This window comes from Dendrobates tinctorius, unplaced genomic scaffold (genome assembly GCF_039654945.1).
Source record: "Dendrobates tinctorius isolate UK_male_01 unplaced genomic scaffold, ASM3965494v1 ptg000023l, whole genome shotgun sequence".
NCBI classification, from domain to species: Eukaryota; Metazoa; Chordata; class Amphibia; order Anura; family Dendrobatidae; genus Dendrobates; species Dendrobates tinctorius.
Window position 1 is genome coordinate 5,700,251 of NW_027361691.1, and position 27,041 is coordinate 5,727,291.

The following is a 27,041-nucleotide window of genomic DNA, read 5'->3' on the forward strand; positions in this document are numbered from 1 at the left end:
AGAATATAACTACTACAATACTGCCCCTATGTACAAGAATATAACTACTATAATACTGCCCCCTATGTACAAGAATATAACGACTATAATACTGCCCCTATGTACAAGAATATAACTACTATAATACTGCCACTATGTACAAGAATATAACTACTATAATATTGCTCCTATTTACAAGAATATAACTACTATAATACTGCTCCTATGTACAAGAATATAACTACTATAATACTGCCCCTATGTACGAGAATATAACTACTATAATACTGCTCTCTATGCACAAGAATATAACTACTATAATACTGCCACTATGTACAAGAATATAACTACTATAATACTGCCACTATGTACAAGAATATAACTACTATAATACTGCCCCTATGTACAAGAATATAACTACTATAATACTGCCCCTATGTACAAGAATGTAAATACTATAATACTGCCCCCTATGTACAAGAATATAACTACTATAATACTGCCTCTATGTACAAGAATATAACCACTATAATACTGCCCCTATGTACAAGAATATAACTACTATAATACTGCCCCTATGTACAAGAATATAACTACTATAATACTGCTCCCTATGCACAAGAATATAACTACTATAATACTGCCACTATGTACAAGAATATAACAACTATAATACTGCCACTATGTACAAGAATATAACTACTATAATACTGCCACTATGTACAAGAATATAACTACTATAATACTGCCACTATGTATGTACAACAATATAACTACTATAATACTGCTATTATGTACAAGAATATAACTACTATAATACTGCTACTATGTACAAGAATATAACTACTATAATACTGCTCCTATGTACAAGAATACAACTACTACAATACTGCCCCTATGTACAGGGATATAAATACTATAATACTGCTCCCTACATACAAGAATATAACTACTATAATACTGCTACTATGTACAAGAATATAACTACTATAATACTGCTCCTATGTACAAGAATATAACTACTACAATACTGCCCCTATGTACAAGAATATAACTACTATAATACTGCCCCTATGTACAGGGATATAACTACTATAATACTGCTCTCTACGAACAAGAATATAACTACTATAATACTGCCACTATGTACAAGAATATAACTACTATAATATTGCTCCTATATACAAGAATATAACTACTACAATACTGCCCCTATGTACAAGAATATAACTACTATAATACTGCCACTATGTACAAGAATATAACTACTATAATACTGCCCCTATGTACAGGGATATAACTACTATAATACTGCTCCCTACGAACAAGAATATAACTACTATAATACTGCCACTATGTACAAGAATATAACTACTATAATATTGCTCCTATATACAAGAATATAACTACTACAATACTGCCCCTATGTACAAGAATATAACTACTATAATACTGCCACTATGTACAAGAATATAACTACTACAATACTGCCCCTATGTACAAGAATATAACTACTATAATACTGCCCCCTATGTACAAGAATATAACGACTATAATACTGCCCCTATGTACAAGAATATAACTACTATAATACTGCCACTATGTACAAGAATATAACTACTATAATATTGCTCCTATATACAAGAATATAACTACTATAATACTGCCCCTATGTACAAGAATATAACTACTATAATACTGCTCCCTATGCACAAGAATATAACTACTATAATACTGCCACTATGTACAAGAATATAACTACTATAATACTGCCACTATGTACAAGAATATAACTACTACAATACTGCCCCTATGTACAAGAATATAACTACTATAATACTGCCCCCTATGTACAAGAATATAACGACTATAATACTGCCCCTATGTACAAGAATATAACTACTATAATATTGCTCCTATATACAAGAATATAACTACTATAATACTGCTCCTATGTACAAGAATATAACTACTATAATACTGCCCCTATGTACGAGAATATAACTACTATAATACTGCTCTCTATGCACAAGAATATAACTACTATAATACTGCCACTATGTACAAGAATATAACTACTATAATACTGCCACTATGTACAAGAATATAACTACTATAATACTGCCCCTATGTACAAGAATATAACTACTATAATACTGCCCCTATGTACAAGAATGTAAATACTATAATACTGCCCCCTATGTACAAGAATATAACTACTATAATACTGCCTCTATGTACAAGAATATAACCACTATAATACTGCCCCTATGTACAAGAATATAACTACTATAATACTGCCCCTATGTACAAGAATATAACTACTATAATACTGCTCCCTATGCACAAGAATATAACTACTATAATACTGCCCCTATGTACAAGAATATAACTACTATAATACTGCCCCTATGTACAAGAATATAACTACTATAATACTGCCACTATGTACAAGAATATAACTACTATAATACTGCCACTATGTATGTACAACAATATAACTACTATAATACTGCTATTATGTACAAGAATATAACTACTATAATACTGCTACTATGTACAAGAATATAACTACTATAATACTGCTCCTATGTACAAGAATACAACTACTACAATACTGCCCCTATGTACAGGGATATAAATACTATAATACTGCTCCCTACATACAAGAATATAACTACTATAATACTGCTACTATGTACAAGAATATAACTACTATAATACTGCTCCTATGTACAAGAATATAACTACTACAATATTGCCCCTATGTACAAGAATATAACTACTATAATACTGCCCCTATGTACAGGGATATAACTACTATAATACTGCTCTCTACGAACAAGAATATAACTACTATAATACTGCCACTATGTACAAGAATATAACTACTATAATATTGCTCCTATATACTAGAATATAACTACTACAATACTGCCCCTATGTACAAGAATATAACTACTATAATACTGCCACTATGTACAAGAATATAACTACTATAATACTGCCCCTATGTACAGGGATATAACTACTATAATACTGCTCCCTACGAACAAGAATATAACTACTATAATACTGCCACTATGTACAAGAATATAACTACTATAATATTGCTCCTATATACAAGAATATAACTACTACAATACTGCCCCTATGTACAAGAATATAACTACTATAATACTGCCACTATGTACAAGAATATAACTACTACAATACTGCCCCTATGTACAAGAATATAACTACTATAATACTGCCCCCTATGTACAAGAATATAACGACTATAATACTGCCCCTATGTACAAGAATATAACTACTATAATACTGCCACTATGTACAAGAATATAACTACTATAATATTGCTCCTATATACAAGAATATAACTACTATAATACTGCCCCTATGTACAAGAATATAACTACTATAATACTGCCCCTATGTACGAGAATATAACTACTATAATACTGCTCCCTATGCACAAGAATATAACTACTATAATACTGCCACTATGTACAAGAATATAACTACTATAATACTGCCACTATGTACAAGAATATAACTACTACAATACTGCCCCTATGTACAAGAATATAACTACTATAATACTGCCCCCTATGTACAAGAATATAACGACTATAATACTGCCCCTATGTACAAGAATATAACTACTATAATATTGCTCCTATATACAAGAATATAACTACTATAATACTGCTCCTATGTACAAGAATATAACTACTATAATACTGCCCCTATGTACGAGAATATAACTACTATAATACTGCTCTCTATGCACAAGAATATAACTACTATAATACTGCCACTATGTACAAGAATATAACTACTATAATACTGCCACTATGTACAAGAATATAACTACTATAATACTGCCCCTATGTACAAGAATATAACTACTATAATACTGCCCCTATGTACAAGAATGTAAATACTATAATACTGCCCCCTATGTACAAGAATATAACTACTATAATACTGCCTCTATGTACAAGAATATAACCACTATAATACTGCCCCTATGTACAAGAATATAACTACTATAATACTGCCCCTATGTACAAGAATATAACTACTATAATACTGCTCCCTATGCACAAGAATATAACTACTATAATACTGCCACTATGTACAAGAATATAACAACTATAATACTGCCACTATGTACAAGAATATAACTACTATAATACTGCCACTATGTACAAGAATATAACTACTATAATACTGCCACTATGTATGTACAACAATATAACTACTATAATACTGCTATTATGTACAAGAATATAACTACTATAATACTGCTACTATGTACAAGAATATAACTACTATAATACTGCTCCTATGTACAAGAATACAACTACTACAATACTGCCCCTATGTACAGGGATATAAATACTATAATACTGCTCCCTACATACAAGAATATAACTACTATAATACTGCTACTATGTACAAGAATATAACTACTATAATACTGCTCCTACGTACAAGAATATAACTACTACAATACTGCCCCTATGTACAAGAATATAACTACTATAATACTGCCCCTATGTACAGGGATATAACTACTATAATACTGCTCTCTACGAACAAGAATATAACTACTATAATACTGCCACTATGTACAAGAATATAACTACTATAATATTGCTCCTATATACTAGAATATAACTACTACAATACTGCCCCTATGTACAAGAATATAACTACTATAATACTGCCACTATGTACAAGAATATAACTACTATAATACTGCCCCTATGTACAGGGATATAACTACTATAATACTGCTCCCTACGAACAAGAATATAACTACTATAATACTGCCACTATGTACAAGAATATAACTACTATAATATTGCTCCTATATACAAGAATATAACTACTACAATACTGCCCCTATGTACAAGAATATAACTACTATAATACTGCCACTATGTACAAGAATATAACTACTACAATACTGCCCCTATGTACAAGAATATAACTACTATAATACTGCCCCCTATGTACAAGAATATAACGACTATAATACTGCCCCTATGTACAAGAATATAACTACTATAATACTGCCACTATGTACAAAAATATAACTACTATAATATTGCTCCTATATACAAGAATATAACTACTATAATACTGCCCCTATGTACAAGAATATAACTACTATAATACTGCCCCTATGTACGAGAATATAACTACTATAATACTGCTCCCTATGCACAAGAATATAACTACTATAATACTGCCACTATGTACAAGAATATAACTACTATAATACTGCCACTATGTACAAGAATATAACTACTACAATACTGCCCCTATGTACAAGAATATAACTACTATAATACTGCCCCCTATGTACAAGAATATAACGACTATAATACTGCCCCTATGTACAAGAATATAACTACTATAATATTGCTCCTATATACAAGAATATAACTACTATAATACTGCTCCTATGTACAAGAATATAACTACTATAATACTGCCCCTATGTACGAGAATATAACTACTATAATACTGCTCTCTATGCACAAGAATATAACTACTATAATACTGCCACTATGTACAAGAATATAACTACTATAATACTGCCACTATGTACAAGAATATAACTACTATAATACTGCCCCTATGTACAAGAATATAACTACTATAATACTGCCCCTATGTACAAGAATGTAAATACTATAATACTGCCCCCTATGTACAAGAATATAACTACTATAATACTGCCTCTATGTACAAGAATATAACCACTATAATACTGCCCCTATGTACAAGAATATAACTACTATAATACTGCCCCTATGTACAAGAATATAACTACTATAATACTGCTCCCTATGCACAAGAATATAACTACTATAATACTGCCACTATGTACAAGAATATAACAACTATAATACTGCCACTATGTACAAGAATATAACTACTATAATACTGCCACTATGTACAAGAATATAACTACTATAATACTGCCACTATGTATGTACAACAATATAACTACTATAATACTGCTATTATGTACAAGAATATAACTACTATAATACTGCTACTATGTACAAGAATATAACTACTATAATACTGCTCCTATGTACAAGAATACAACTACTACAATACTGCCCCTATGTACAGGGATATAAATACTATAATACTGCTCCCTACATACAAGAATATAACTACTATAATACTGCTACTATGTACAAGAATATAACTACTATAATACTGCTCCTATGTACAAGAATATAACTACTACAATACTGCCCCTATGTACAAGAATATAACTACTATAATACTGCCCCTATGTACAGGGATATAACTACTATAATACTGCTCTCTACGAACAAGAATATAACTACTATAATACTGCCACTATGTACAAGAATATAACTACTATAATATTGCTCCTATATACTAGAATATAACTACTACAATACTGCCCCTATGTACAAGAATATAACTACTATAATACTGCCACTATGTACAAGAATATAACTACTATAATACTGCCCCTATGTACAGGGATATAACTACTATAATACTGCTCCCTACGAACAAGAATATAACTACTATAATACTGCCACTATGTACAAGAATATAACTACTATAATATTGCTCCTATATACAAGAATATAACTACTACAATACTGCCCCTATGTACAAGAATATAACTACTATAATACTGCCACTATGTACAAGAATATAACTACTACAATACTGCCCCTATGTACAAGAATATAACTACTATAATACTGCCCCCTATGTACAAGAATATAACGACTAAAATACTGCCCCTATGTACAAGAATATAACTACTATAATACTGCCACTATGTACAAGAATATAACTACTATAATATTGCTCCTATATACAAGAATATAACTACTATAATACTGCCCCTATGTACAAGAATATAACTACTATAATACTGCCCCTATGTACGAGAATATAACTACTATAATACTGCTCCCTATGCACAAGAATATAACTACTATAATACTGCCACTATGTACAAGAATATAACTACTATAATACTGCCACTATGTACAAGAATATAACTACTACAATACTGCCCCTATGTACAAGAATATAACTACTATAATACTGCCCCCTATGTACAAGAATATAACGACTATAATACTGCCCCTATGTACAAGAATATAACTACTATAATACTGCCACTATGTACAAGAATATAACTACTATAATATTGCTCCTATTTACAAGAATATAACTACTATAATACTGCTCCTATGTACAAGAATATAACTACTATAATACTGCCCCTATGTACGAGAATATAACTACTATAATACTGCTCTCTATGCACAAGAATATAACTACTATAATACTGCCACTATGTACAAGAATATAACTACTATAATACTGCCACTATGTACAAGAATATAACTACTATAATACTGCCCCTATGTACAAGAATATAACTACTATAATACTGCCCCTATGTACAAGAATGTAAATACTATAATACTGCCCCCTATGTACAAGAATATAACTACTATAATACTGCCTCTATGTACAAGAATATAACCACTATAATACTGCCCCTATGTACAAGAATATAACTACTATAATACTGCCCCTATGTACAAGAATATAACTACTATAATACTGCTCCCTATGCACAAGAATATAACTACTATAATACTGCCACTATGTACAAGAATATAACAACTATAATACTGCCACTATGTACAAGAATATAACTACTATAATACTGCCACTATGTACAAGAATATAACTACTATAATACTGCCACTATGTATGTACAACAATATAACTACTATAATACTGCTATTATGTACAAGAATATAACTACTATAATACTGCTACTATGTACAAGAATATAACTACTATAATACTGCTCCTATGTACAAGAATACAACTACTACAATACTGCCCCTATGTACAGGGATATAAATACTATAATACTGCTCCCTACATACAAGAATATAACTACTATAATACTGCTACTATGTACAAGAATATAACTACTATAATACTGCTCCTATGTACAAGAATATAACTACTACAATACTGCCCCTATGTACAAGAATATAACTACTATAATACTGCCCCTATGTACAGGGATATAACTACTATAATACTGCTCTCTACGAACAAGAATATAACTACTATAATACTGCCACTATGTACAAGAATATAACTACTATAATATTGCTCCTATATACAAGAATATAACTACTACAATACTGCCCCTATGTACAAGAATATAACTACTATAATACTGCCACTATGTACAAGAATATAACTACTATAATACTGCCCCTATGTACAGGGATATAACTACTATAATACTGCTCCCTACGAACAAGAATATAACTACTATAATACTGCCACTATGTACAAGAATATAACTACTATAATATTGCTCCTATATACAAGAATATAACTACTACAATACTGCCCCTATGTACAAGAATATAACTACTATAATACTGCCACTATGTACAAGAATATAACTACTACAATACTGCCCCTATGTACAAGAATATAACTACTATAATACTGCCCCCTATGTACAAGAATATAACGACTATAATACTGCCCCTATGTACAAGAATATAACTACTATAATACTGCCACTATGTACAAGAATATAACTACTATAATATTGCTCCTATATACAAGAATATAACTACTATAATACTGCCCCTATGTACAAGAATATAACTACTATAATACTGCCCCTATGTACGAGAATATAACTACTATAATACTGCTCCCTATGCACAAGAATATAACTACTATAATACTGCCACTATGTACAAGAATATAACTACTATAATACTGCCACTATGTACAAGAATATAACTACTACAATACTGCCCCTATGTACAAGAATATAACTACTATAATACTGCCCCCTATGTACAAGAATATAACGACTATAATACTGCCCCTATGTACAAGAATATAACTACTATAATACTGCCACTATGTACAAGAATATAACTACTATAATATTGCTCCTATATACAAGAATATAACTACTATAATACTGCCCCTATGTACAAGAATATAACTACTATAATACTGCCCCTATGTACGAGAATATAACTACTATAATACTGCTCCCTATGCACAAGAATATAACTACTATAATACTGCCACTATGTACAAGAATATAACTACTATAATACTGCCACTATGTACAAGAATATAACTACTATAATACTGCCCCTATGTACAAGAATATAACTACTATAATACTGCCCCTATGTACAAGAATGTAAATACTATAATACTGCCCCCTATGTACAAGAATATAACTACTATAATACTGCCTCTATGTACAAGAATATAACCACTATAATACTGCCCCTATGTACAAGAATGTAACTACTATAATACTGCCCCTATGTACAAGAATATAACTACTATAATACTGCTCCCTATGCACAAGAATATAAGTACTATAATACTGCCACTATGTACAAGAATATAACAACTATAATACTGCCACTATGTACAAGAATATAACTACTATAATACTGCCACTATGTACAAGAATATAACTACTATAATACTGCCACTATGTATGTACAACAATATAACTACTATAATACTGCTATTATGTACAAGAATATAACTACTATAATACTGCTACTATGTACAAGAATACAACTACTACAATACTGCCCCTATGTACAGGGATATAAATACTATAATACTGCTCCCTACATACAAGAATATAACTACTACAATACTGCCTCTATGTACAAGAATATAACTACTATAATACTGCCCCTATGTACAGGGATATATCTACTATAATACTGCTCTCTACGAACAAGAATATAACTACTATAATACTGCCACTATGTACAAGAATATAACTACTATAATATTGCTCCTATATACAAGAATATAACTACTACAATACTGCCCCTATGTACAAGAATATAACTACTATAATACTGCCACTATGTACAAGAATATAACTACTATAATACTGCCCCTATGTACAGGGATATAATTACTATAATACTGCTCCCTACGAACAAGAATATAACTACTATAATACTGCCACTATGTACAAGAATATAACTACTATAATATTGCTCCTATATACAAGAATATAACTACTACAATACTGCCCCTATGTACAAGAATATAACTACTATAATACTGCCACTATGTACAAGAATATAACTACTACAATACTGCCCCTATGTACAAGAATATAACTACTATAATACTGCCCCCTATGTACAAGAATATAACGACTATAATACTGCCCCTATGTACAAGAATATAACTACTATAATACTGCCACTATGTACAAGAATATAACTACTATAATATTGCTCCTATATACAAGAATATAACTACTATAATACTGCCCCTATATACAAGAATATAACTACTATAATACTGCTCCTATGTACAAGAATATAACTACTATAATACTGCTCCTATGTACAAGAATATACAGTAACTACTATAATATTGCTCCTATGTACAGGGATATAACTACTATAATACTGCTCCTATGTACAGTGATATAACTACTATAATACTGCTCCTATATACAAGAATATAGCTACTATAATATTGCCCCCTATGTACAAGAATATAACTACTATAATACTGCTCCTATGTACAAGAATATAACTACTATAATACTGCTCCTATGTACAAGAATATAACTACTATAATACTGCTCCTATATGGAAGAATATAACTACTATAATACTGTCCCTATGTACGAGAATATAACTACTATAATACTGCTCCCTATGCACAAGAATATAACTACTATAATACTGCCACTATGTACAAGAATATAACTACTATAATACTGCCACTATGTACAAGAATATAACTACTACAATACTGCCCCTATGTACAAGAATATAACTACTATAATACTGCCCCTATGTACAAGAATATAACTACTATAATACTGCCCCCTATGTACAAGAATATAACGACTATAATACTGCCCCTATGTACAAGAATATAACTACTATAATACTGCCACTATGTACAAGAATATAACTACTATAATATTGCTCCTATATACAAGAATATAACTACTATAATACTGCCCCTATGTACAAGAATATAACTACTATAATACTGCCCCTATGTACGAGAATATAACTACTATAATACTGCTCCCTATGCACAAGAATATAACTACTATAATACTGCCACTATGTACAAGAATATAACTACTATAATACTGCCACTATGTACAAGAATATAACTACTATAATACTGCCCCTATGTACAAGAATATAACTACTATAATACTGCCCCTATGTACAAGAATGTAAATACTATAATACTGCCCCCTATGTACAAGAATATAACTACTATAATACTGCCTCTATGTACAAGAATATAACCACTATAATACTGCCCCTATGTACAAGAATGTAACTACTATAATACTGCCCCTATGTACAAGAATATAACTACTATAATACTGCTCCCTATGCACAAGAATATAAGTACTATAATACTGCCACTATGTACAAGAATATAACAACTATAATACTGCCACTATGTACAAGAATATAACTACTATAATACTGCCACTATGTACAAGAATATAACTACTATAATACTGCCACTATGTATGTACAACAATATAACTACTATAATACTGCTATTATGTACAAGAATATAACTACTATAATACTGCTACTATGTACAAGAATACAACTACTACAATACTGCCCCTATGTACAGGGATATAAATACTATAATACTGCTCCCTACATACAAGAATATAACTACTACAATACTGCCTCTATGTACAAGAATATAACTACTATAATACTGCCCCTATGTACAGGGATATATCTACTATAATACTGCTCTCTACGAACAAGAATATAACTACTATAATACTGCCACTATGTACAAGAATATAACTACTATAATATTGCTCCTATATACAAGAATATAACTACTACAATACTGCCCCTATGTACAAGAATATAACTACTATAATACTGCCACTATGTACAAGAATATAACTACTATAATACTGCCCCTATGTACAGGGATATAATTACTATAATACTGCTCCCTACGAACAAGAATATAACTACTATAATACTGCCACTATGTACAAGAATATAACTACTATAATATTGCTCCTATATACAAGAATATAACTACTACAATACTGCCCCTATGTACAAGAATATAACTACTATAATACTGCCACTATGTACAAGAATATAACTACTACAATACTGCCCCTATGTACAAGAATATAACTACTATAATACTGCCCCCTATGTACAAGAATATAACGACTATAATACTGCCCCTATGTACAAGAATATAACTACTATAATACTGCCACTATGTACAAGAATATAACTACTATAATATTGCTCCTATATACAAGAATATAACTACTATAATACTGCCCCTATATACAAGAATATAACTACTATAATACTGCTCCTATGTACAAGAATATAACTACTATAATACTGCTCCTATGTACAAGAATATACAGTAACTACTATAATATTGCTCCTATGTACAGGGATATAACTACTATAATACTGCTCCTATGTACAGTGATATAACTACTATAATACTGCTCCTATATACAAGAATATAGCTACTATAATATTGCCCCCTATGTACAAGAATATAACTACTATAATACTGCTCCTATGTACAAGAATATAACTACTATAATACTGCTCCTATGTACAAGAATATAACTACTATAATACTGCTCCTATATGGAAGAATATAACTACTATAATACTGTCCCTATGTACAAGAGTATAACTACTATAATACTGCTCCTATATACAAGAATATAATACTACTATAATACTGCTCCCTATGTACAAGAATATAACTACTATAATACTGCCACTATATACAAGAATATAACTACTATAATACTGCTTCTATGTACAAGAATATAACTACTATAATACTGCTCAGGATTCTGACACTGTCTCTCCTGCTGCCATTTCTTATGGTGGCTTACAATTCTGTCACTCCCCGAGACCCACAAACAGACCTGGTGGTGGAGTTGGCATACTCCTGTCCCCACAATGCACTTTCCAGGTCATCCCCCCAGTCCCATCACTCTTATTCCCTTCTTTTGAGGTCCACACCATCAGGCTCTTCCGTCCCCTCTCCCTCAGGGGAGCGGTCATATACCGGCCCCCAGGCTCACCCACCCACTTCCTTGACCACTTTTCAGCCTGGCTGCCACACTTCATGTCCTCAGAACTACCAACCCTCATCCTGGGAGACTTCAACATCCCCATTAACAGCCCTAATTCCACATCTGCATCCCAGCTTCTATCACTAACCACCTCTCTAGGCCTCTCACAGCTTTCAACGTCTGAGACACATAAGGATGGTAACACCCTTGATCTGGTCTTCTGCCGGCTCTGTTCAATCTCCCACCTAAACAACTCACCGCTTCCACTCTCTGACCACAACATTCTCTCCTTCACGCTCACAAATCCTCGCCCACCCCAGCTCATTCCTACCTACCACACAGTCAGAAATCTACAAGCTATTAACCCTCAGACACTTTCAGATTCCCTACACTCATCTCTGTCCCCAATCTCCTCTCTTTCCTGTCCTAATCTGGCTGTTCATCACTACAATGACACTCTTAGAAGCACCCTTGACCAAGTAGCTCCCCTCACCCTCAGAACCTCCAAACACAGAGTAAAACAGCCCTGGCTCACATCGCAAACTCAACTTCTCCAGCGATGCTCCAGGAGTGCTGAACGCCTATGGAGAAAAACCCGCACACCAGAAGACTTCATACACTTCAAATTTATGTTAAGAACCTATAACGCTGCCTTCACCTTGCCAAACAGACCTACTTCACCACCCTGATCTCCTCACTAGCCAACAACCCCAAGAAACTTTTTGACACTTTTCACTCCCTCCTCAGGCCAAAAGCAGAAGCCCCTATCACAGACATTTGTGCTGATGACCTGGCCTCCCACTTTACAGAAAAATAGATAATATCCGTCAAGAAATCTGCTCCCAACCACCAAGTGCTGTGACTCCCATCCCTTCCTGCATCTCCCCTGGCTCACTCTCCACATTTGATCCCATCACAGAAGAAGAAGTCTCCAGACTCCTCTCTTCTTCTCGTCCGACTACATGCACTACCGACCCCATTCCCTCACATCTCCTCCAGTCTCTCTCTCCAGTCGTCACAACCCACCTAACTACAATCTTTAATCTCTCCCTCTCCTTGGGCATTTTCCCATCCTCCTTCAAACACGCCATCGTTACTCCATTACTAAAGAAACCTGCTCTCGACCCATCCTGCACAAACAACTACAGACCAGTCTCCAATCTCCCCTTCATCTCTAAACTTTTGGAACGCCTAGTTTACTCCCGCCTTACCCGTTACCTCTCCATTCACTCCCTTCTAGACCCTTCACAGTCCGGCTTCCGCCCCCTACATTCGACTGAAACTGCACTCATCAAAGTGACCAATGACCTTCTGACAGCAAAACGTAACGGTGACCACTCTCTGCTCATTCTTCTTGACCTATCTGCAGCTTTCGATACTGTTGACCACCATCTCCTACTCTCTAGGCTCCAGTCACTAGGCATTAAGGACACTGCACTCTCCTGGTTCTCTTCCTATCTCTCTGACCGCTCCTTCAGTGTTTTGTTCTCTGGCTCCACGTCATCTCCTCTTCCTCTTGCTGTCGGGGTACCTCAGGGCTCAGTCCTTGGCCCCCTTCTTTTCTCTCTCTACACGGCCCCAATTGGACAGACCATCAGCAGATTTGGCTTTCAGTACCATCTTTATGCTGATGACACACAACTATACACGTCTTCCCCTGACCTTACCCCCGCTGTACTACAGAACGCCAGTGACTGTCTGTCCGCAGTCTCCAATATCATGTCCGCTCTCTATCTGAAACTCAACCTCTCCAAAGCTGAGCTTCTTCTGCTCCCGCCGTCTACTAACCTCCCTAAATCTGACATTTCCCTCTCCGTGGATGGTACCATAATAACACCCTGGCAGCAGGCGCGCTGTCTGGGTGTTATGTTTGACACCAATCTCTCCTTCACATCCCATATACAATCTCTTGCCCGCTCTTGCCGCTTACACCTAAAGAACATCTCTAGAATCCGCCCTTTTCTCACTATGGAAACAACAAAAACCCTCACTGTTGCATTGATCCACTCTCGCCTGGATTACTGCAACGCTCTATTAATTGGCCTCCCCGTCACTCGACTATCCCCTCTCCAGTCCATACTTAATGCAGCGGCCAGGATCGTCCATCTGGGTAATCGGTACTCGGACGCGTCCGCTCTTCGCCAGTCCTTACATTGGCTGCCCATTCATTATAGGATCCAATTCAAAGTACTTGTTCTCACCCACAAAGCTCTCCACAGTGCGGCACCCCCTACATCTCTTCTCTCATTTCTGTCTATCGGCCTAGCCGATCGCTGCGCTCTGCAAACGACTTTCGACTAACCTCTGCACTAATCCGTACCTCCCACTCCCGACTCCAAGACTTCTCCCGTGCTGCTCCTATCCTCTGGAATGCTCTACCCCAAGAAATCAGGACTATCCACAATTTGCATAGTTTTAGGCGCTCCCTCAAAACACACCTGTTCAGAGCGGCCTATCACATTCACTAATCAAAGTCATTCTCTGTGTAAGTGTGCGTGTGTAGCCCATTCACTATCTCCATCCATCCTTCACTCCCGCAAGATGGCTGGACCTGCATTGTAAATACACCATTGTAAATACACACCTGTACTCTGTATCTCCCTCACCTCATTGTAGATTGTAAGCTCTCACGAGCAGGGTCGTCTTATTTCGTCTTATTTTGCTTTAATTATTGTATTGTTAGCGTTGTTACTTATGACTTGTGTTTTGAAACTGTTAAACTGTAAAGTGCTGCGGAATATGTTGGCGCTATATAAATAAAGATTATTATTATTATTATTATTATTATTATTGCTCCTATGTACAAGAATATAACTACTATAATACTGCTCCTATGTACAAGAATATAACTACTATAATACTGCCACTATATACAAGAATATAATTACTATAATACTGCTCCTATGTACAAGAATATAACTACTATAATACTGCTCCTATGTACAGGAATATAACTACTATAATACTGCCCCTATATACAAGAATATAACTACTATAATACTGCTCCTATGTACAAGAATATAACTACTATAAAACTGCTCCTATGTACAAGAATATAACTACTATAATACTGCTCCTATGTACAGGAATATAACTACTATAATACTGCCCCTATATACAAGAATATAACTACTATAATACTGCTCCTATGTACAAGAATATAACTACTATAATACTGCTCCTATGTACAAGAATATAACTACCATAATACTGCCCCTATGTACAAGAATAAAACTACCATAATACTGCCACCTATGTACAAGAATATAACTACTATAATACTGCCCCTTTGTACAAGAATATAACTACTTTAATACTGCTCCCTATGTACAAGAATATAACTACTATAATGCTACTCCTATGTACAAGAATATAACTACCATAATACTGCCCCCTATGTACAAGAATATAACTACCATAATACTGCCCCCTATGTACAAGAATATAACTACCATAATACTGCCCCCTATGTATAAGAATATAACTACCATAATACTGCCCCTATGTACAAGAATATAACTACTATAATACTGCCCCCTATGTACAAGAATATAACTACTATAATACTGCTCCTATGTACAAGAATATAACTACTATAATACTGCCCCTATATACAATAATATAACTACTATAATACTGCCCCTATGTGCAAGAATATAACTACTATAATACTGCTCCTATGTACAAGAATTTAACTACTATAATACTGCCCCCTATGTACAAGAATATAACTACTATAATACTGCCTCTATGTACAAGAATATAACTACTATAATACTGCTCCTATGTACAAGACTATAACTACTATAATACTGTTCCTATATACAAGAATATAGCTACTATAATACTGTCCCTATGTACAAGAGTATAACTGCTATAATACTGCTCCTATTGCAATAATATAACTACTATAATACTGCTCCCTATGTACAAGAATATAACTACTATAATACTGCTCCTATGTACAAGAATATAACTACTATAATACTGCCACTATATACAAGAATATAACTACTATAATACTGCTCCTATGAACAAGAATATAACTACTATAATACTGCTCCTATGTACAATAATATAACTACTATAATACTGCCCCCTATGTACAAGAACATAACTACTATAATACTGCTCCTATGTACAAGAATATAACTACTATAATACTGCTCCTATGTACAAGAATAAAACTACTATAATACTGTCCCCTATGTACAAGAATATAACTACTATAATACTGCCCCCTATGTACAAGAATATAACTACTATAATACTGCTCCTATGTAGAAGAATATAACTACTATAATACTGCCCCTATGTACAAGAATATAACTACTATAATCCTGCTCCTATGTACAAGAATATAACTACCATAATACTGCCCCCTATGTACAAGAATATAACTACCATAATACTGCCCCCTATGTACAAGAATATAACTACCATAATACTGCCCCTATGTACAAGAAAATAACTACTATAATACTGCCCCCTATGTACAAGAATATAACTACTATAATACCACCTCTATGTACAAGAATATAACTACTATAATACTGCTCCTATGTACAGGGATATAACTACTATAATACTACTACTATATACAAGAATATAACTGCTATAATATTGCTCCCTATGTACAAGAATACAACTACTATAATACTGCTTCTATGTACAAGAATATAACTACTATAATACTGCTCATATGTACAAGATTATAACTAGTATAATACTGCTCCTATATACAAGAATATAACTACTATAATACTGCTCCCTATGTACAAGAATATAACTACTATACGTCTGCCCCCTATGTACAAGAATATGACTACTATAATACTGCTCCTATGTACAAGAATATAGCTACTATAATACTGTCCCCTATGTACAAAGATATAACTACTATAATACTGCCCCCTATGTACAAGAATATAACTACTATAATACTGCTCCTATGTACAAGAATATAACTTCTATAATACTGCCCCTATATACAATATTATAACTACTATAATACTGCCCCATGTGCAAGAATATAACTACTATAATACTGCCCCTATGTAAAAGAATATAACTACTATAATACTGCCCCTATGTAAAAGAATATAACTACTATAATACTGCCCCTATATACAAGAATATAACTACTATAATACTGCCCCTATATACAATAATATAACTACTATAATACTGCTCCTATGTACAAGAATATAAGTACTATAATACTGCCCCTATATACAAGAATATAACTAGTATAATACTGCTCCTATGTACAAGAATATAACTACTATAATACTGCTCCCATGTACAAGAATATAACTACTATAATACTGCCCCTATGTACAAGAATATAACTACTGTAATACTGTTCCTATATACAAGAATATATCTACTATAATTCTGCCCCCTATGTACAAGAATATAACTACTATAATACTGCCCATATGTACAAGAATATAACTACTGTAATACTGCTCCCATGTACAAGAATATAACTACTATAATACTGCCCCTATATACAAGAATATAACTACTATAATACTGCCCATATATACAATAATATAACTACTATAATACTGCTCCTATGTACAAGAATATAAGTACTATAATACTGCCCCTATATACAAGAATATAACTAGTATAATACTGCTCCTATGTACAAGAATATAACTACTATAATACTGCTCCCTATGTACAAGAATATAACTACTATAATACTGCTCCTATATACAAGAATATAACTACTATAATACTGCTCCCTATGTACAAGAATATAACTACTATAATACTGCTCCTATATACAAGAATATAACTACTATAATACTGCCCCTATGTACAAGAATATAACTACTATAATACTGCTCCTATGTACAAGAATATAACTACTATAATACTGCCCCTATATACAATAATATAACTACTATAATACTGCCCCTATGTGCAAGAATATAACTACTATAATACTGCTCCTATGTACAAGAATTTAACTACTATAATACTGCCCCCTATGTACAAGAATATAACTACTATAATACTGCCTCTATGTACAAGAATATAACTACTATAATACTGCTCCTATGTACAAGACTATAACTACTATAATACTGTTCCTATATACAAGAATATAGCTACTATAATACTGTCCCTATGTACAAGAGTATAACTGCTATAATACTGCTCCTATTGCAATAATATAACTACTATAATACTGCTCCCTATGTACAAGAATATAACTACTATAATACTGCTCCTATGTACAAGAATATAACTACTATAATACTGCCACTATATACAAGAATATAACTACTATAATACTGCTCCTATGAACAAGAATATAACTACTATAATACTGCTCCTATGTACAATAATATAACTACTATAATACTGCCCCCTATGTACAAGAACATAACTAATATAATACTGCTCCTATGTACAAGAATATAACTACTATAATACTGCTCCTATGTACAAGAATAAAACTACTATAATACTGTCCCCTATGTACAAGAATATAACTACTATAATACTGCCCCCTATGTACAAGAATATAACTACTATAATACTGCTCCTATGTAGAAGAATATAACTACTATAATACTGCCCCTATGTACAAGAATATAACTACTATAATCCTGCTCCTATGTACAAGAATATAACTACCATAATACTGCCCCCTATGTACAAGAATATAACTACCATAATACTGCCCCCTATGTACAAGAATATAACTACCATAATACTGCCCCTATGTACAAGAAAATAACTACTATAATACTGCCCCCTATGTACAAGAATATAACTACTATAATACCACCTCTATGTACAAGAATATAACTACTATAATACTGCTCCTATGTACAGGGATATAACTACTATAATACTACTACTATATACAAGAATATAACTGCTATAATATTGCTCCCTATGTACAAGAATACAACTACTATAATACTGCTTCTATGTACAAGAATATAACTACTATAATACTGCTCATATGTACAAGATTATAACTAGTATAATACTGCTCCTATATACAAGAATATAACTACTATACGTCTGCCCCCTATGTACAAGAATATGACTACTATAATACTGCTCCTATGTACAAGAATATAGCTACTATAATACTGTCCCCTATGTACAAAGATATAACTACTATAATACTGCCCCCTATGTACAAGAATATAACTACTATAATACTGCTCCTATGTACAAGAATATAACTTCTATAATACTGCCCCTATATACAATATTATAACTACTATAATACTGCCCCTATGTGCAAGAATATAACTACTATAATACTGCCCCTATGTGCAAGAATATAACTACTATAATACTGCCCCTATGTAAAAGAATATAACTACTATAATACTGCCTCTATGTACAAGAATATAACTACTATAATACTGCTCCTATGTACAAGACTATAACTACTATAATACTGTTCCTATATACAAGAATATAACTTCTATAATACTGCCCCTATATACAATATTATAACTACTATAATACTGCCCCTATGTGCAAGAATATAACTACTATAATACTGCCCCTATGTGCAAGAATATAACTACTATAATACTGCCCCTATGTGCAAGAATATAACTACTATAATACTGCCCCTATGTAAAAGAATATAACTACTATAATACTGCCTCTATGTACAAGAATATAACTACTATAATACTGCTCCTATGTACAAGACTATAACTACTATAATACTGCTCCTATGTACAAGAATATAACTTCTATAATACTGCCCCTATATACAATATTATAACTACTATAATACTGCCCCTATATACAATATTATAACTACTATAATACTGCCCCTATGTGCAAGAATATAACTACTATAATACTGCCCCTATGTGCAAGAATATAACTACTATAATACTGCTCCTATGTACAAGAATTTAACTACTATAATACTGCCCCCTATGTACAAGAATATAACTACTATAATACTGCCTCTATGTACAAGAATATAACTACTATAATACTGCTCCTATGTACAAGACTATAACTACTATAATACTGTTCCTATATACAAGAATATAGCTACTATAATACTGTCCCTATGTACAAGAGTATAACTGCTATAATACTGCTCCTATTGCAATAATATAACTACTATAATACTGCTCCCTATGTACAAGAATATAACTACTATAATACTGCTCCTATGTACAAGAATATAACTACTATAATGCTGCCACTATATACAAGAATATAACTACTATAATACTGCTCCTATGAACAAGAATATAACTACTATAATACTGCTCCTATGTACAATAATATAACTACTATAATACTGCCCCCTATGTACAAGAACATAACTACTATAATACTGCTCCTATGTACAAGAATATAACTACTATAATACTGCTCCTATGTACAAGAATAAAACTACTATAATACTGTCCCCTATGTATAAGAATATAACTACTATAATACTGCCCCCTATGTACAAGAATATAACTACTATAATACTGCTCCTATGTAGAAGAATATAACTACTATAATACTGCCCCTATGTACAAGAATATAACTACTATAATCCTGCTCCTATGTACAAGAATATAACTACCATAATACTGCCCCCTATGTACAAGAATATAACTACCATAATACTGCCCCCTATGTACAAGAATATAACTACCATAATACTGCCCCTATGTACAAGAAAATAACTACTATAATACTGCCCCCTATGTACAAGAATATAACTACTATAATACCACCTCTATGTACAAGAATATAACTACTATAATACTGCTCCTATGTACAGGGATATAACTACTATAATACTACTACTATATACAAGAATATAACTGCTATAATATTGCTCCCTATGTACAAGAATACAACTACTATAATACTGCTTCTATGTACAAGAATATAACTACTATAATACTGCCCCTATATACAATAATATAACTAATATAATACTGCCCCTATGTACAAGAATATAAGTACTATAATACTGCCCCTATATACAAGAATATAACTAGTATAATACTGCTCCTATGTACAAGAATATAACTACTATAATACTGCTCCCATGTACAAGAATATAACTACTATAATACTGCCCCTATGTACAAGAATATAACTACTGTAATACTGTTCCTATATACAAGAATATATCTACTATAATTCTGCCCCCTATGTACAAGAATATAACTACTATAATACTGCACATATGTACAAGAATATAACTACTGTAATACTGCTCCCATGTACAAGAATATAACTACTATAATACTGCCCCTATATACAAGAATATAACTACTATAATACTGCCCCTATATACAATAATATAACTACTATAATACTGCTCCTATGTACAAGAATATAAGTACTATAATACTGCCCCTATATACAAGAATATAACTAGTATAATACTGCTCCTATGTACAAGAATATAACTACTATAATACTGCTCCCTATGTACAAGAATATAACTACTATAATACTGCTCCTATATACAGGAATATAACTACTATAATACTGCTCCCTATGTACAAGAATATAACTACTATAATACTGCTCCTATATACAAGAATATAACTACTATAATACTGCCCCTATGTACAAGAATATAACTACGATAATACGGCCCCTATATACAAGAATATAACTACTATAATACTGCTCCCATGTACAAGAATATAACTACTATAATACTGCCCCTATGTACAAGAATATAACTACTGTAATACTGTTCCTATATACAAGAATATATCTACTATAATTCTGCCCCTATATACAAGAATATAACTACTATAATACTGCCCCTATGTACAAGAATATAACTACTATAATACTGCCCCCTATGTACAAGAATATAACTACTATAATACTGCCCCTATATACAAGAATATAACTACTATAATACTGCCCCTATATACAATAATATAACTACTATAGTACTGCCCCTATATACAAGAATATAACTACTATAATACTGCCCCTATATACAAGAATATAACTACTATAATACTGCCCCTATATACAATAATATAACTACTATAATACTGCCCCTATGTACAAGAATATAAGTACTATAATACTGCCCCTATATACAAGAATATAACTAGTATAATACTGCTCCTATGTACAAGAATATAACTACTATAATACTGCTCCCATGTACAAGAATATAACTACTATAATACTGCCCCTATGTACAAGAATATAACTACTGTAATACTGTTCCTATATACAAGAATATATCTACTATAATTCTGCCCCCTATGTACAAGAATATAACTACTATAATACTGCACATATGTACAAGAATATAACTACTGTAATACTGCTCCCATGTACAAGAATATAACTACTATAATACTGCCCCTATATACAAGAATATAACTACTATAATACTGCCCCTATATACAATAATATAACTACTATAATACTGCTCCTATGTACAAGAATATAAGTACTATAATACTGCCCCTATATACAAGAATATAACTAGTATAATACTGCTCCTATGTACAAGAATATAACTACTATAATACTGCTCCCTATGTACAAGAATATAACTACTATAATACTGCTCCTATATACAAGAATATAACTACTATAATACTGCTCCCTATGTACAAGAATATAACTACTATAATACTGCTCCTATATACAAGAATATAACTACTATAATACTGCCCCTATGTACAAAAATATAACTACGATAATACGGCCCCTATATACAAGAATATAACTACTATAATACTGCTCCCATGTACAAGAATATAACTACTATAATACTGCCCCTATGTACAAGAATATAACTACTGTAATACTGTTCCTATATACAAGAATATATCTACTATAATTCTGCCCCTATATACAAGAATATAACTACTATAATACTGCCCCTATGTACAAGAATATAAGTACTATAATACTGCCCCCTATGTACAAGAATATAACTACTATAATACTGCCCCTATGTACAAGAATATAACTACTATAATACTGCCCTATGTACAAGAATATAACTACTATAATACTGCCCCTATGTACAAGAATATAACTACTGTAATACTGTTCCTATATACAAGAATATATCTACTATAATTCTGCCCCCTATGTACAAGAATATAACTACTATAATACTGCACATATGTACAAGAATATAACTACTGTAATACTGCTCCCATGTACAAGAATATAACTACTATAATACTGCCCCTATATACAAGAATATAACTACTATAATACTGCCCCTATATACAATAATATAACTACTATAATACTGCTCCTATGTACAAGAATATAAGTACTATAATACTGCCCCTATATACAAGAATATAACTAGTATAATACTGCTCCTATGTACAAGAATATAACTACTATAATACTGCTCCCTATGTACAAGAATATAACTACTATAATACTGCTCCTATATACAATAATATAACTACTATAATACTGCTCCCTATATACAAGAATATAACTACTATAATACTGCCCCTATGTACAAGAATATAACTACGATAATACGGCCCCTATATACAAGAATATAACTACTATAATACTGCTCCCATGTACAAGAATATAACTACTATAATACTGCCCCTATGTACAAGAATATAACTACTGTAATACTGTTCCTATATACAAGAATATATCTACTATAATTCTGCCCCTATATACAAGAATATAACTACTATAATACTGCCCCTATGTACAAGAATATAACTACTATAATACTGCTCCCTATGTACAAGAATATAACTACTATAATACTGCCCCTATGTACAAGAATATAACTACTATAATACTGCCCTATGTACAAGAATATAACTACTATAATACTGCCCCCTATGTACAAGAATATAACTACTATAATACTGCCCCTATGTACAAGAATATAACTACTGTAATACTGCCCCCTATGTACAAGAATATAACTACTATAATACTGCCCCTATGTACAAGAATATAACTACTATAATACTGCCCTATGTACAAGAATATAACTACTATAATACTGCCCCCTATGTACAAGAATATAACTACTATAATACTGCCCTATGTACAAGAATATAACTACTATAATACTGCTCCCTATGTACAAGAATATAACTACTATAATACTGCCCTATGTACAAGAATATAACTACTATAATACTGCCCTATGTACAAGAATATAACTACTATAATACTGCCCCCTATGTACAAGAATATAACTACTATAATACTGCTCCTATATACAAGAATATACCTACTATAATACTGCTCCTATGTACAAGAATATAACTACTATAATACTGCTCTTATATACAAGAATATAGCTACTATAATACTGCTCCTATGTAGAAGGATATGATGGAGTCCTAGTTTCCAGTTTGTGACTTACTATAAAATACAGCATATTTATCTCAGTGCAGAGTTGTTATTATATGTGGCGCTGTCTCTCCTGCAGTAATGTTTATATAACGCAGTGTTTATCCGGATATTATCTGGAGGATTTTGTGTATGTGTAAATGTCACTAGTTTATTGGAATTGTTCTATTTTGCTGTACTTATAGGTGAGTACAAGGATTGGTCATAAACAGTAATCTGGAGGAGCGGTGCAGGTGCCATCTGTCACATCACAGTTGGAGAATCATTGTGTTCACGGCCGAGCCCAATAAGTCATCCTGCAGAAGAATCTCCGCACAAGTCACCGCTCCACAAATAATGTCCTAACCATGAGTCATAAATCCCCTCGGTTAGAAAAGATTGTGCTTCTACTGGAAATGGGGACAGCACGTTCCATCTGGAGACCCCCAAGAATGAAAAAATGCAAAATAAAACCTTCATGGCCAGAAAAAAGAAAATTTGAATGGGTCATAGAAAGTTCTGCAACTTTCACAAACACATTTATCTATCCATCTATCTATCTATCTATCTATCTATCTATCTATCGATTGTAGCTCATAGTCCATCCATGATCACCATTATGAATGCAGCTCTGAAGTCAGTAGAAGCTCTCTTAAGAAGAGCATTATAAAATAATCAATTACCAAATGCCTGTCCATGCTTGGGGGTCTCTGCTCTTTTTCCTCGTGTGTTTCTAGGCTTACAGTCTCTTTTTAGCCAGTTTTTGTCCCTGCGCCATTACAAAATCTGATATCCAGAGCATCTCGCTAATGCGTCCTGACAGAAGTTTTGCCCCTGGATAGCATTCTACTTTTTTTTTCCATCAGCTGAATTGTGGATGACTAATGTGTTGTTGACATGGCCGCCCCTCCCCAGCTCCTCGGAGGACCAGGCCGAGGATGGAAGCACGAACAAGCTCCTGGCTAGATTGGACTCGTGATTTCGCTATCGAGTCCGCGTTCTTCTCTCCTCATGGACGTCTTCCCATCTGTAGATTATCCGGCGCCGCGCCTGGTCTCTAATGGCCGCACTTCATCCCTTGTTAAATAAACCGGTTTCACAAAGGCGCAGAATAAATAATGTATGAAACCAATTCTGTAGCTCGAGAAAAGGAAATTGCCTTTGCATGATATTCCTTCACCTATCACAGCCTGGAAATAATCCATTTTTAAATCAGTGCACCTCCATCTCTACCTGCACCTCCACCTGCACCTCTACCTCCACCTCTACCTGAACCTGCACCTCTACCTCCACCTCTACCTGAACCTCTACCTCTACCTGCAGCTCCACCTCCACCTCTACCTGCAGCTCCACCTCCACCTCTACCTGCACCTCTACCTCCACCTCTACCTGCACCTCCACCTCTACCTGCAGCTCCACCTCCACCTCTACCTGCACCTCTACCTCCACCTCTACCTGCACCTCCACCTCTACCTGCAGCTCCACCTCC

At 33.2% G+C, this 27,041-nt stretch overlaps 2 protein-coding genes across 11 annotated transcripts in view; both read right to left on the bottom strand.

Annotated features, from left to right (window-relative positions):
* The window catches only part of LOC141084487 (uncharacterized), a 47,676-nt gene extending 20,688 nt beyond the window's left edge, over positions 1–26,988 (bottom strand). The window contains exon 1 of the mRNA XM_073569194.1: positions 345–26,988. The gene's annotated coding sequence lies outside the window, so the exon portion shown is untranslated. The remainder of the gene's footprint in view (positions 1–344) is intronic.
* DLG2 (discs large MAGUK scaffold protein 2) overlaps positions 1–27,041 on the bottom strand; it is a 1,750,933-nt gene that overhangs the window by 264,187 nt on the left and 1,459,705 nt on the right. The window lies entirely within an intron of this gene.